We start from the raw sequence: 14872 nt of genomic DNA, 5'->3' as shown, positions 1-14872 counted from the left end.
ACGTCGTGGAACCTATGGGGGATGGGCTCGGTTACGGAGGGTCACGGGAACAGGCCTGAGGGAAAATCCTTGGTTCGTCGTCATTGGTATTCCGCGATGTCCGACCGCGGCGGTTGTCCGATCCAAAGTGTCGTGATCCAGTTTGCATATCCAGCGTGCTTCCTACACCACGGCGATACGTCAACATTCTCCCAGGAACAGACAAACCCCTGCTGCGGTCTGTGCCCCGTTTGAAATCCTTGCACGAATCCGATCACCGAAATCGAATCGATCCAAGAAACAGAATTCCACGTTCATTCATGGAATTTATAACCGTATTCGGTTCCGATCAATTTTTATTATATAACGAGTTTTATTGAACTCTTTCATTCAATGAATTGCATCGTATATTTCATGTAGAATTAATTTTATTCAATTTTTCTTTTGAACGAAATGCATCGCATATAATTAATATTACGTAGATTTTATTCAATTCGCTGTATAAAATTTTACTGAATTTTTTTATTAAATGAATTGCATCGAATATTTTGCGTGGAAAAAATTTTATTGAATTTTTCTGTTGAACGAAATGCATTGAATAATTTATATTCCGTATATTTTATTGCATTCTCTGTATAGAATTTTACTGAATTTTTTTTATTAAATGAATTGCATTGAATATTTTATGTAGAATAATTTTTATTGAATTTTCTGTATAAAATGAGCTGTATCGAATCTGAAATGTGTCGATGAATTTTATTCGATTTTTATATCGAATAAATTCAAATATCAAACATCAAATCTTCAAATATCAATTTTGTATACTTACAACGAGCTGCATCTGAATGAAATCACCGAATTTTATTAAATTTGTATTCGTTACTTACATGCAATTCTATTTAGTCTTCGTGACAAATTTTGTACGTATACCAAAATATTCACATAAAATTTATTCACCCTCCGAATGTATACCAGCATCTAAATTTTGGTCACATTTGAGACAGACGCTTCTTATTTCCGTAGGGTTAGCCAAATATACTTGCGCCAGAGTTTATGGCACTATTGTGTTAACCTCGTGCCAGGGGCGGCGTACTCTCGTCCGTGAAATATGTGTTGTTCCCAGGACGTCGAGGACCTGGGTCGACGTTCGAGGCTCTGAAAAAACAGGGTCAGCGATGCGTGATGTATGCGACCACTGGACGCTGTTGATTTAGCGAGAAAGTAATTCTGTTTACGAACTGGACCACTGTTCTAGTTTCTTCGGGGTGGTGATACTTCAAACAGGGATTCCTGGATGAATTACGTGCCTCTCGAACTGTTTACGAAATGTTATGTGTGGCAATTATACATATATCGCTTACTATACTGCAATCAGTGAAATGTATGATAAGATAAACTGCGGTTTAATACGTTGCCATTGTACGGAACGAAGCAAAATTTATCGTGAACACAGGGGATGATACTTTGCTTGAAAACGAATCGAAAATGAAGAATGATATTTTTTCATAGGATGCTTCGTTTTCGTAAAAATAAATCGAAAGGTTTGGCTAACCATGTCTGACCACGACTGGCCAGTTCTACTTATTCTGGCATTGTCTAATGTACCATACCTCTTCTATAGCAAACAGCAATTTTTTAAATAATTACAACTAATCGAAATGGACACTAACGAAACAGAAGTAACATAAATTAGCAACACAAGTAGAAATGGCGAGTAATGGTCAGACACGCCGGTCAAGTCGTACACGTGTCCCAGGGAGATTCGAGATCAATTTTCTCAAAATTGAAAGCTCAAATTAAAAAACTCTGTTGCTCATTTTGGATTCATTTCTTCCTCGCAAAATCATTCTATATATAATTCCACTGCCAATTTTAACTTCCTAATGAATTCAGCACGATTTCTCAGAAGAGTGCAAATATAAATATGAAGGTACACTTTGGAACTACATTTCCGAGTATTCGAAGGTAACTCCCAAGATAGCGTTTCGAAATAACTGTAGTCGAAGTCGAAGCAACGGAACGTGGAAGTTATTTGCGGAACGGCAGGAAGACTCCCATCTAGGGCTGCCAGTAACGAAGATATTTGTGAACTGCAGAGTCCAGTTTACATAGCCTGCGGCGCATTTCGACACGCTAGGACGAGATACATCGCATCGATTTCGACGTTATCGATCGAATCCTTGATGCGGTCTCGGTTTCAAATCCCGATCAGCTCTGGATTGGATTCGAATTATCCTTAAATAGCGTCAATTACTTCGATCGACGTTTCGCCTACTCGACCGGTCGAATCCACCGGCAAATTCGACCAAAATCGAGCCTCGGCGTTGTTACATACTCTCATCTGTTAACATTCAATAGCCTCCCATATCAGCTTCTCTGATCATTAAATTATAATTACTAAAATAACATCACTAATTATCCACTATGATGCATTTGTGTACTTCGTGATCAATCATTATGCGATAGGGCATTCTTGCGATAACTTGATGTATAATATTTGACATTATTTCATACTAATTAAAAATATTTTCTGTGAGAATACTATCTGTCTTTCACTTTTTTATTCGATGATCCATTAAAAGCTTAGTAAGACGTGTTTGAAACATTGAGAGAGGTGGACATTATTTCTGGTGGCAGAAAATAGTATTCGATATCCAAGTGTAACCTCGACGCAGCATAATCGTAAAAGCGTTTTACAAGGGTTGCGAAATATACGTCCGGAAGAGCATCGTATACTTTGCGCAGGAAGCGAGCTTCTCGAGGATAGTGTGAGAGTATCATTTTCGAAACTTCATCTTCAGAAATATATAAAAGAACTGCTTCCTTTCTATCTAAATAGCTGAATATACTATTCCAAGCAACGCTATTTCACTTTACACAAAAAAAAAAAAAAAAAAAAAAAATACTGTTTCAAACACGACACCTTATTTCATTTCTGAAGTACACTTTCATGTCAAAGCGATAATTCTACGCTTGATGATATGCTACAATTTTAGATATTCAAATTAATATACATTCGAAATTCTTTACTTGAAAACGAATCGAAAATGAAGAATGATATTTTTTCATAGGATGCTTCGTTTTCGTAAAAATGAATCGAAAGGTTTGGCTAACCATGTCTGACCACGACTGCCCAGTTCTACTGATCCTGGCATTGTCTAATGTACCATACCTCTTCCATAGCAAACGGCAATTTTTTAAATAATTACAACTAATCGAAATGGATACTAACGAAACAGAAGTAACGTAAATTAGCAACACAAGTAGAAATGGTGAGTAATGGTCAGACACGCCGGTCAAGTCGTACACGTGCCCCAGGGAGATTCAAGATCAATTTTCTCAATATTGAAAGCTCAAACTAAAAAACTCTGTTGCTGATTTTCGATTCGTTTTTTCCTCGCAAAATCATCTACATGTATAAGAATGAAGCCTTGACCGATTAGTATCTAATTATTTAATTACAATCAACCTTCAGACTAAACCTTTGAACCTAGAAAGCTGAAATTTTGCACAAAGGTTTTCTTTATGATGTATACAAGGAATAAGAGAGGATATTTCGAAATTCAGCTCCTAAAGGGGTAAAAAGGGGTTGTAACGTCGGTATTCCACGCGGGTGTAACCGCGGGGCACAGCTAGTACATATATATATTTATTAAATATCCAGGAGGAATATTCAGTTACGTTTAATATACGATGTTGGTTCGATCTTGTGGCTTCGTCCTATCTATCACGGGCGGTTTGTTGTCCGCGTAGCCAGCAGCCGTCGTTTCCTTTCACGATCCCCGACAAAAGAAGCACAAAAGCGTTATTAGCGAAACTAGTCGCGGCGAGAAATGGATCCTCTCTCTCTCCAGGTAAAGTAGGTCGGAGTTCGCGCCTGGATACCGTAAAAGATACGCTCGACGATCTTTCTTCGTCTTCCGCGACTCCGTTCGCCTCCTTGAACATGAATCATGACTCTTTCGGGACGAAGGCAGCGCCCCGCCAACGATCTTACGCTCGCTGTTCGATTTTATCGGGGCGACTGCATTCGTGGGCGTCGACCTTTTCACACGTTCGATGAACACTGCGGAAAAGAGATTCTTAAGGGTCGAGAGAGGGAGAGAGAGATTGACGCGCGACGGAAAGCGAGAAATTTCTCCACGGGCGTCAAAGTGTAAGTGAACGTCAGTCGGATGGCTGGGACAAATTCTCTTAGCTTGCTCTTACTTTTCCCGCTATATGGAAAATGTCGTACGGGCAATGACGGGAGAGAGATTTTTCCGGCGGGTGGATCACGCAGGCGTCGCGCAGGATATTGTTCCTTAATCATTTTTAGTAGCTGACATTTTTTACCGTCGAAATATATTTATGCAGTCTTTTATGCAGGGGTGAGTTAAAGGAGAATGCTAAAGAGCGACCAATTTTTTTGGTGGAAAATTGTTTTTATAAAGACGAAGTAATTGTAAATATAATTCTAGATGTGAAAGACTCCGGAACATCACATTATTATTGTTCTGTATTATTGTAGTTCATTTTTATTATTTCTATTTCATGTTGTTGCAGTTCATAGTTAGCTAAATAAAAACAAAATAAATTCGTCGTCCCTGGCCAACGATATAATTAAAAAGGGCCAATTTTCCATCCGTTCGCGTTTACTTTTGTTAACACAAGAGCACAGTAAATGGCAGCCCATTAATTGTCTAAAAATTGGACGCGGTACGCGACGCCGACGTTTGATTGAAATCGAGACGTAGCACGCGAGCTGGCGAGTGCCCTATGGCAAACGTTCGCTACAAGCAGAAGCATAATCAATTTAGAAACTATCAAGCATAATCAATTTAGAAGCTATGCAGCATATAATCAATTTAGAAACTATACCTTCTCCCGTGCCACGTTGCCTGCGCACGACGAGCCTCGGTTACGTCGTCCACGGTAATTTACATGCTCCACGATATGAATCGAAAAGGGGAACAATTTAAAAAAAAATTAACGAATACTTGGAGCAATTATATTTGTACGGAAATCGATGATAACTTTGCAGACTTTTATTTATTTTCGACAGTAATCTAAGCAATGATTCTTTTCTACTTTATGTTTCATTAAACACGGAAACTCAGGTTTCGTTAAATTTACGAAGAGGTGCAAATATAGTTCTTTTTTAATGATTATTTTGGAATTTAACAACATACGCTATGTTTATCGTCGCGATCGCTAGATCGCCGGTTTAAGCAAAGTTTTCATTCGCACTATCAATTGGCAAACCGATTACATTTGGCGCGACGGATCTCTTCGATGAACTGACGCAAATATTTGCGATGATCTCCACGATTCGCGCGCGAAAAAGCTGTTTTTATCGATGCCACGCTCGAGCACTCCTTCAGCGCCCGACACTGATTTCCCTCAGTCTCGTTGTTCTCGCTTGTTCCGCGATCGCTATCCTTCAGATATCGATTATTACTCGGAGGCATTAAACGCCACTTTAGGCTGCTTATAAACATTTTTGTGCGGTGTCGGTGGGCATCGTCGTAACTTGTAAATTATCACATTAACAGCAGGAGTCGTAGTACTACGATTTATTATCATACTGTCGTCAAGATCCCCCGCCTTTAATGTGTTATCAGATAAATTTAATACTAATTTAATTTTTTTATATATAATTCAAACTTGAGTAGTCGAAACATTCGTAAAAGAGCTTCTTTGAGCCTGACAAATAATTTCTGTAATTCTGTATATTTAATTAAAATTTCTATTAAATACTACCCACGAGCGTAATATATTACCATTGAATACTACTATGAAAATATGTAAAATATCCATTCACGACGGTTCCTATATCGTCTATGCATGTATAACGAACGAGAAACGTCCCGAAACATGTGCTAGTCCAAATCAACGCCGGTATATATACATAGTGCTCGAAACAGTTCGAGGAGGCACACACCGAGCCAGGATAAACGTTCCAGTCCTCGAACGCCAGTGGCGATCCATAACCTACGGCCTACATCTGTTAGGCACTTCGAGTTCTTACAACACGATTGAATTTATTCCTACCGATCCCGTGCTCGAAACTGTGCAAACGTGGGCCACTTCGGCCGCCACTGTAGCGTTCGTTGAAAACGTTGCGATACGTTCTTCGGATTTCATCGTAATCCTTTCATCGATTTACGCAGAACACGCACGCGCATACACATAGCGAGCAGAATGACTGAGAAATAAATTCTGCCGAATATTTCAACAGGGCGTCGAAAAGTCTTTGGGAGAATCAAAGATGCAAAGGGATTACAGGAAGTAGAGGTAGAGAGAATTCCGATTCATCGGGTTTCTTGGTGTCGTCGAGCAAAAATGAATCGAAAATGAGGAATGATGTTTTTCGATTGGAAGCCTCGTTTTTGAGAGAATTCGTTATGAATTTATCGCGAAACTTGGCATTTGGTTTGGTTGGCGCGTCTGGCCATTACTCGCCGCTTCTACTTATCTTGGTATCACCTGGTACATGACGTGTCTTCTGCGTCTATTACTATCTTTAAACTACTTGTAACAGATTGAAGTAGGTAGTAGCATCCCGCCATCGATGCCTGGGAGCTTCGGTATAAGTAGAAACAGTGATCAATGGTCAGACACGTTGGCCAAGTCGTACACGTGCCTAGATGAAGTTCAAGATCAATTTTCTCGGAATCGAAGGGTCAAATTAAAAATACCTATTCCACATTTTCGAGTTGTTTTATAATTGAAAATCATTTACAAATAGTATCGGTGCATGTCTGAAAAATGTCACACTGACGTAACGCTTGATAATAAAGACGTTGGAATAAAATAAATCGCAAAAATGACTTCGCATGTCCCTTTCCTGTATCGATATTCGATCACCTGCTTCTTAAGCTCGTCGTGAAATCTGTAGATTTTTTTAATAAAAAATCCTCTCCATGTCGGAATACCTGAGAAATAAGTTCTGTTGAATATTTAAAGAACGCACCGAGGATCGTGGTTCTCTTCTTGAAGGAATTGACGATTCCAAGGTATCAGCAATGGAGTAAGAGAATTTCAAGGAACCCTGAAATTTTTCACGTTTCTGTGTCCGTTATTCTCGAACCTCGACGGTCTCCATTTCCCCATAAATTTCCGCCGCGGGTGGAACGTTGTACGTTGCGTGGACTGAAACTTTCAAATTGTTCTCCGCTTTGGGGCAAGACGTCGCTACCAAACACGCAACGAAAACAAAAGGACCGGTGGCCGAAATAACGTATGGTAATGCTTTTTCCCCCGGTTACTCTGGCTTCCTGCCATCGGGATGGCTGAAACGGTGCCTCTACCTGCTTCCACCCTCTGCGTCCACCCTCCTGCCGCAGAGATTCCCAAACCTCACCTGGTCCCTCGATGAGAGAATATTTTTAGTGGCTTGCCAAGAATATTATTAAATTTCCAGTTAGAAGAATTTATGTTAATATCAAGGGACCTGTTCTTCTTGGTTATTCTCTTAGTTACATTTTCTTTAGCTTCGTTGATAAAGTTTATCATTACCAGACTGCGGATCTTTATGCAAAATAAAATCTTCGCGAACGTGTTTACAAAAATTGAACATAAATAGGAATTTATTTAACTCTGCATATATTATAATACGAACCTTTCTATAAATGCATAAAGATCCGCCGTCTAATCATTACTCTCTTATTTTTTCAGCATTCTATTATGCCTGGAGAACGTGGTTTTTATTAACGTAATTATTCTCCAGTTGTACCTTATATATATTCCACAATTATTTCTTTTTTTTATTTCAGTATATATTACATTCCTCTTTCTTTTCAGACCACTTGATTCCCCAGGGGTTCGCAGACCACAGTTTGAGAAACACTGTTCCAGTGCATGTACCATACACCCTTCCCCCTACTCCTTCCAGCATCCCAGCGATCATTCCCTCTCGCAATTTAATTTCGAGTCCGTGAGTTCCTCCGCGTCCTACTGTTTGCTCAGCTTTTCTTTCCGATCTGTCCTGTCTTGTTCCTGAATTTCAATTTATTTATTCGCCTCCGAGCTCTCCGATGCGTTTCTCAAATTTTTATTTGTGTCGTTAACGAATTTCTTTTCTATTCAGTTTAACTGGTAATCACCGTACGATTCCCCGCGTAACAAACTTTTCTCACCCCCAAACAAAGTATTCTTCTCGAGACAGACAAAGTGAGTAATGGCGATACAAGCATTCATATTTTGAACACGATTGCGTTTACGAAAACTCCCGTCGTGAATTCCACGAACGAGGGCACGCTTCGTATACGTTATGATTATTTATTCATCCGTTTCCACGGCGCGGACGGTGTTCGCGCCCCTTGCTTACCGGCTCCCCTTTTATTTACTCGACTGCAGGGTGCTCTCGTCCCTCGGTTTGCTATCTCCGCGCTTGTCACCAGCGGAACCGTCTCGCTCTTGATGAATTGATTTTCCTATGAAAAGACGACGGCTCGCTGCGATAACAACGCGAGATTGCAGTCGACGTCGACGCTCGCTACGTCGCTGGAAGCGTTTGTCGAGCGACTTGAATCGCGAGCGACCGCAAGCAAAGTTGGTCGCTAGACTACGGTTACCTGAGGTCTGTTGATATCGGTTGGATCGTTTCCTCTGTTCAACATTTTCCAAGGAAGATGCACTTAATATCGTAATCGTGGTCTAGGGTTTTGCCTCAACTCTGAGTCCAGAGGTATCGACAAAAACCGTTATTCTTCGAAAATTCAGGAGTTGCCTTTCTGAATATAAATTAACCCATCAACGGGGGAGCACCTTACGAGTGTAAATTTCTAGCGAATCGAAACAATACGAATCGAAAAGTCCTTTTCCATTTTCCAATTGGAGGCTTCCTTCCCAAATTACAGGCAATTAAAGTTTTTGCGCGCGTGGGCCCGGTATTCAAGATGGCGCACGATGCCCCAAGATGGCGCCGTGAGTCCCACGAGAGCTGGATGAAATTGAATTGCTTGTATCTAGCTAACGAAGCTTCCGATCGAAAAATGGTAAAGGACTTTTCGATTCCTCCTAGGCACATGCGTCCAGAAATCTACATTAAAAATTCTCCAATAAACAAACCGTAGAATTACTCTCGAAGAATGTATCGTGTTTATAAATCACGAAAATTCTGATTTTTTGATCGAAATTGTTCAGTCAGAAAACTGAACCAAACTTTTGCCTTTTATTTATCCACGCTACAAGTGGAAATAAACGAAGTAAGTGAAACGGAATGTCCCGTTGACTGTTTCGAACGAGCAACAACTAAAGTTGCAGGCCGAAGTGGAATATTTCGTTGAACGGAAAGGGCGACCCGGGATCCATTTCGCGGACCACAAAGCCCGCATATAGAACCAGGACTATGCTCCGCGCGCCAGGAACAGAAATACGACCGACAAACTTGGCGAGTTTACCTTCTGCCCGGTGGTTCTTGATCGTAATAGACTCTCGAATCGTCAAAGCGTCGAGCGCGAGTATCGTTCGCGCGATCCCTCTCGCAGACATAAAGCGAGCCATCTGTGAGACCATCCGCAGATATTACGTCTCTGCGATGGGTCGCGTTTGACGATTCAGCCCGAGCCAACCGAACCTGCCGTCTATAACGGTTCGAAGTAACGATACCTCTCTAACGGAACGAGCTCTACTATTTGTTCCCTTTATTCCCCTTTTAATTTTACACGATGTCAAAAGAACTGCATTTCTATTTTAACGCTAAACCTATCACGACCAAGTTTTCAAACTTTTTACATATATTTATATATGCAATTATTCGATTCAGTTCCACGTAAATTATTTCAGCATGTCATTGGAAAAAAAAAAAGAAAGTGTTCAGGATTTTCATTTATGTTTTTATATGCTACGGTTAGCTTTTTATTCGTTTGAACCCTTAGCCACAGTTGACGGGACGCTAAACTTTAATTGAAAAATAAATACAGATCGACAGAGTTGTTCGCCATTTATTTGTTGCACGAAACTTTGTACCAACGTGAGAATTTCGCCCAGCTCCGAGTGCGCGAATAATAGAGTAAATCGGTTTTCGGACTGGTCTTCCCGTCGCGCTTTAAAATCCGCTTTCCGTCCGAAAGCGGGGCAAACTGAATCAACCCTCCCCCGTGTTTCGTTATTCAGCGTTTTCATAAATTACACCTTTCATCCCGTGGAAAATTAATACTTCCCTTGCTCGTTAGAGAGGATCCTGGCGGCAGCCGTGGAAACGAAAGATAAAAGTCTCGTTTCGCGACGCTTGCGGATCCCGAATCCGCTCGGGCGTCGCGTCGCGTTACTGCGACGGTTACTTCGTGTTTCGAATAAAACAAGACTCCGTTGTTGGATATTTCTATAGTACCAAAGAAATTCTTCAAGTTGGAAACCAACATTTTTTAATTTAACAAAAATTTAGTCCCGCAGTTACTTTAACCATTTAAGGTAGCCCCGGCCAACACGCTGCCCGCCACGTTAAATTGTGCGGCCCGCCGAGTGATTTTGAATTTCTATTGAAACTTGCGTTTCTCGTTGTATATGTGCAAAAAATATTGATTAAATAAAAATTTGCACGTGTCATTGCTATAATGTGCAAGTGCGATTACGAACTCCAGTTCTACATCTGATATCTACGAACGCCAAATGTTACCGAATGAATCGATTTCCATAGGCAACCATCGGTAACGTCCATTTGTAATTTGAATACAGTCATGTAATAAATGAATAAAGAAACAATCCACACATTCTCGCTCTTAGTAACAGAGGAGAGTGGAACAATGTCGTCGAGCGGTATTTTGTATATTTATTATATTTTTTAACCTAATGTTAATGTTATTTTTTAATTTATATGTTTACCTAAAGTGTAGCCCACTGTATCGTTACGCGTCATCGAAGTGGCCCATGAAATTATTTGAGTTGGCCAGGCCTGGTTTAAGGGTAGTTTCGAGGCACCTTGTGAAAATCAAGAGTTTTCCCCGTAATATAGGTTTATGTCGCTTCAACAACCCCAATCCTACTTTTTGACGTAAGGCATGGGAACACGCGAACGTTCCAGTAAATTCTCTAGGAGGAAATAAATATTCATCGGGGCGCGGAAGGGTAGCGCACGACCAATCGGGCCGATCCGATCCGTCGAGCACAACCCTTCGGGCACAAAGGGGAGTCACAGGTTACTCGTTTAACTTCTGACACGGCCGATCGATAATTATTAACGGGAACAACGGCCAGGGTTTCCGCGCCGACGGAAGCCTGCCGTTCGAGGAAATTTCACGTAATGGACTATCGGGATTGCATTGTCGCGGAGGATCACTTTGAAGTTAAGATAAAGACGCCATTAGTTGACCGTGCGCCTAGCGTTGACACCTCCAGAAAATTGACAGACACGTCATGATACAGCGAAACCTGTTGGGCTTTACTTTGGCAGGACCAGAAGAAGAATATACAGTGAGTTTGGAATGTATTCGTACCCCCGTCAATTTCCTAAAAAACTTTTGTGAAATTGTAGTTTATTGATTTCTTTTTTTATAATCAATGATATTCTACATATTCTCGGAAATCTCTAGAATAGATATAGTCCGAACAGCAGTTGTTAGTTTATATAATTTGCGTTATTAGTTTATATAATTAACAAGAAAATACGAAAAATTTGCAGAAATATAGAAGCAATAAATATTCGTACGGTTTTTATAACGAACCATTTACAGTAGAATTTGTAACATAAACACATCAGTTTACAGCTTCGTACGAATCAGCCTGCTTCAGCCATTTAGCTATCCCTAATTTTCTAAAAAGCGTAAGAGCATTATTTAGAGAAAACAAAAATTTTGATTCGTTTATCAAATCCTAATACCGGTATCATTTTTTAATGAATTACCATTTGCTAACAAGATCATTTCTCGAAATAAGATTCTACGTTGAATCCCAAATATAACTTCAACTCCCTGTACACGCGCGACTTCGATTCAGAGTGGTGTGGATCACGACTACGGAGCATCGTTTCAACAGTTTTCGCGCACCTCTATCGAGTTTTGGCAAAGATAGTCCATCTCTAGGAAAGTGGACTTCAATTTGATAGCTAAAGCACGCACCAGAAGACGTATGGATGTGTCCCGTTCGCAGCTGTTGCCGCGTCGCGACGCTCGAAACGTCGTCGCGCAAAGCGAAAACTGTTGTACCCGAGAGCTTCGCTGAATTCGAAGTAGACGGATCGGAATGGATGCTCGCCGATACGCATTGTGCTCGAGTAGCGAGTAGACTGATCCGAACGACGTAGACCCAAATGGAACCGCGATTTAATGTCACCCTTTATATCGAACGAGGGACAGGTTCATCCTGTCGAACCCCAATGGTTCCCACGAATCTGGGTCAACCATAGAAAAAAATCCAACTATTTGCTTTTAACATCTTGGTGGTTCTGGTGTGGGGTAAAAGTATGGTAGGTGTTTGAAGATTTTTTGAGGGGTGAGACAATTATGAGAGGATTACAACAGGGAAAGGGGCCACGAGCAGCCAATTAATTTAGCCTCGACTTCCTTCTTAATTCCGGTAATAATTAAACAATTAGATAATTACATAACTAGGACCGTCAAGGGTGTCCTGTATCCTCACGGCTGGGGATTTTTCTGACATTGTTCAGACTTGTATCGACTTTCGTGGAGTCGAGACCTATCGAAAATATAGTAAACTCCTATTTACACACAGAGTCATTATTCGCACGCCCTATAACGAATCCTGGCTTACACATTCTGATCTTACATAAATCTGTTGATTATCAACTGCATTTTTCTGTTCCAGATCCCTGTTTTTCGTCAACTTGCAGTAAGGTAAGAGAACTAACTGAAATTGCGTGCTACGGTAGTAATTCGTCGGTAAATAATAAATTAAAAATTCTACTACGATCTGCTGTTGGATAACAAGAAGTATTCTTACCAAAAATGATACGACTTTGACGAGGCAATGCAGCGTTGAATCTCGTTGAACACGACGATGTTTGGCAACCACTGACTCGAAATGGACGAATTCGGGTTCACCGATAAACGCAGCTACATCACGCACCATAGCCCCGCGCGTAAAACACACTGTACCGTTTCCACGAAACGAATATTCGCCGTTTTAATGTCGAACATTTTTCGAACCAGTGCTCCATGAATGCCAATTTCAGTCCGCGCGGATGCGCAGCTGCAGATTTCCCCGACAAACACAAACACGAACGCACTTCTCTCGAGTAGAATCTCGGCATGGCTCGACCCGTTTCTCTCTCTCTCTCCCTTTGTGAGGGTTGTCGCGTATTCGTGTACACGCTCCAAATCCGTGTTATCCGATCGTCGATCCGATTATCGATTCGCTTTCGACGGAGGGACACGATCGGCCCGATCACATTTTCGCGTCGCTCGCCCGGTTTAGGTTCCATACGACAGCGTATCTCAAACTCTTCCGTGCACGTGGACGTGAACGTGTAATTTGGTAGAAGTTGTCGACTATTTACTTTTCTATTGTTTATTCTCTACTCTTTTACCTTCCACACTTTTACTCACCATGATGTATTCAATTCTCGCTACTGCCTACGTTCTACTACCTACTCTTGTACTCCTTACTCTCTACTCTTTACTCTCTACTCTCTACTCTCTACTCTCTACTCTTTACGTTCAACATCCCTACTCAGTATGAGCTACTCAATACTCATTACTGTCTACGTTCTACTACACTCCACTTGCTTACTGTCTATTCTCTCACCCCTCTGTATTTTTATTCTACATCCTTTTACTGAAATAATTCATTGTGACTTAAAGACGCCCACAATACAAGAAGAACTTTCACGATACAGCAACCGCTATAATTCACGACTCACTAGTCATCCGAATCCTCTTGTCACCCAACTCAGAGACACTACTACAGCTCGCGCACGTAGATTGAAAAGATACTACCCTCTCGAACTTTGCAATAGATTTAATTAACCGCATACAGACTCGCATATTGTAATCGCACTAAATAGTAAATTCTAGAATGTAAGTAATTGAAACTTACAAACCATGCCACTGTAACACGCTAACCTAATTGCTTATAATTCTCTACGAGGATTGATTGTAATTTCTTAATTAAGCAAGAAAAAAAAAATCCTTTTACTCTCTACTCGTTCGCTATCCGATCTTCTACTCTCAATCCTCTCTTCCTACACTCACACCTTCCATTCACATCTCCTATTTTCTCTACCATCTACCCTTAACCTTACTCCGCAACGAACGTCCATCTCGTAAGACCACGACCCGTTAGCCTAAACGCAGCCGACGACGAACACGCGGACGACGCGTGCATTCGGCTCATTAGCAACAGCAGATATCCACCGAGTAATTTCCTCGCGAATGAACGCTACGCGTGTCACTGTTCTCGTGATTATTTAAAATCATCAGATTAGCGCGTCCACGCCAGTGCAACCCGGCTCGAAACACGAAACGCGACGATAACGAACACACAATCGCGCAACGCGCGCCTTCTTGCGCACGAGTTGTTCACGATCGCGGAATAAATTACCATAAATTTTAATACGGCATTGGTCTTGGTAAATGACGTCTCATTACCAACTGTATACATCCGCCGTGGACACGATAATTGTATCAACCTGTATCGAAATTAGATCGAGAGAATTTATCCTCTTTTCAGAAACGGGAAAAGGCACGGATTAATTGTTAACAAGCTTCCGAAGACTGCTTCTTAATTAATTCAGAATACAATCATTATCCCGTGAAATTTCCTTCATTTTGCGATCTAGAAAAAGGCACGGATTAATTATTAATAAGCCTCCAAAGACTGATTCTTAATTCATTCGGAATAGAATCATTATCGAGTGAAATTTCGTTCATTGTGCGACCTGCATTTCGCAGCCTGCAAAAAGGTGGATCAAGAGAGAATCGAAAATCGAAGAAACGAGATAATGGCCGGTATG

At 41.0% G+C, this 14872-nt stretch overlaps 1 protein-coding gene across 3 annotated transcripts in view; it reads left to right on the top strand.

Moving 5' to 3' along the window:
• LOC128879995 (uncharacterized) overlaps positions 1 to 14872 on the top strand; it is a 119899-nt gene that overhangs the window by 27689 nt on the left and 77338 nt on the right. For all 3 annotated transcript variants that reach the window (XR_008457730.1, XM_054129599.1, XM_054129598.1), the window contains exon 2: positions 12727 to 12755. The gene's annotated coding sequence lies outside the window, so the exon portion shown is untranslated. The remainder of the gene's footprint in view (positions 1 to 12726; positions 12756 to 14872) is intronic.

The sequence above is a fragment of the Hylaeus volcanicus genome, chromosome 7 (assembly GCF_026283585.1).
Source record: "Hylaeus volcanicus isolate JK05 chromosome 7, UHH_iyHylVolc1.0_haploid, whole genome shotgun sequence".
NCBI classification, from domain to species: domain Eukaryota; kingdom Metazoa; phylum Arthropoda; class Insecta; order Hymenoptera; family Colletidae; genus Hylaeus; species Hylaeus volcanicus.
Note: the sequence above shows the minus strand (reverse complement) of the source record. Positions and strands in the feature narration are given on the sequence as shown.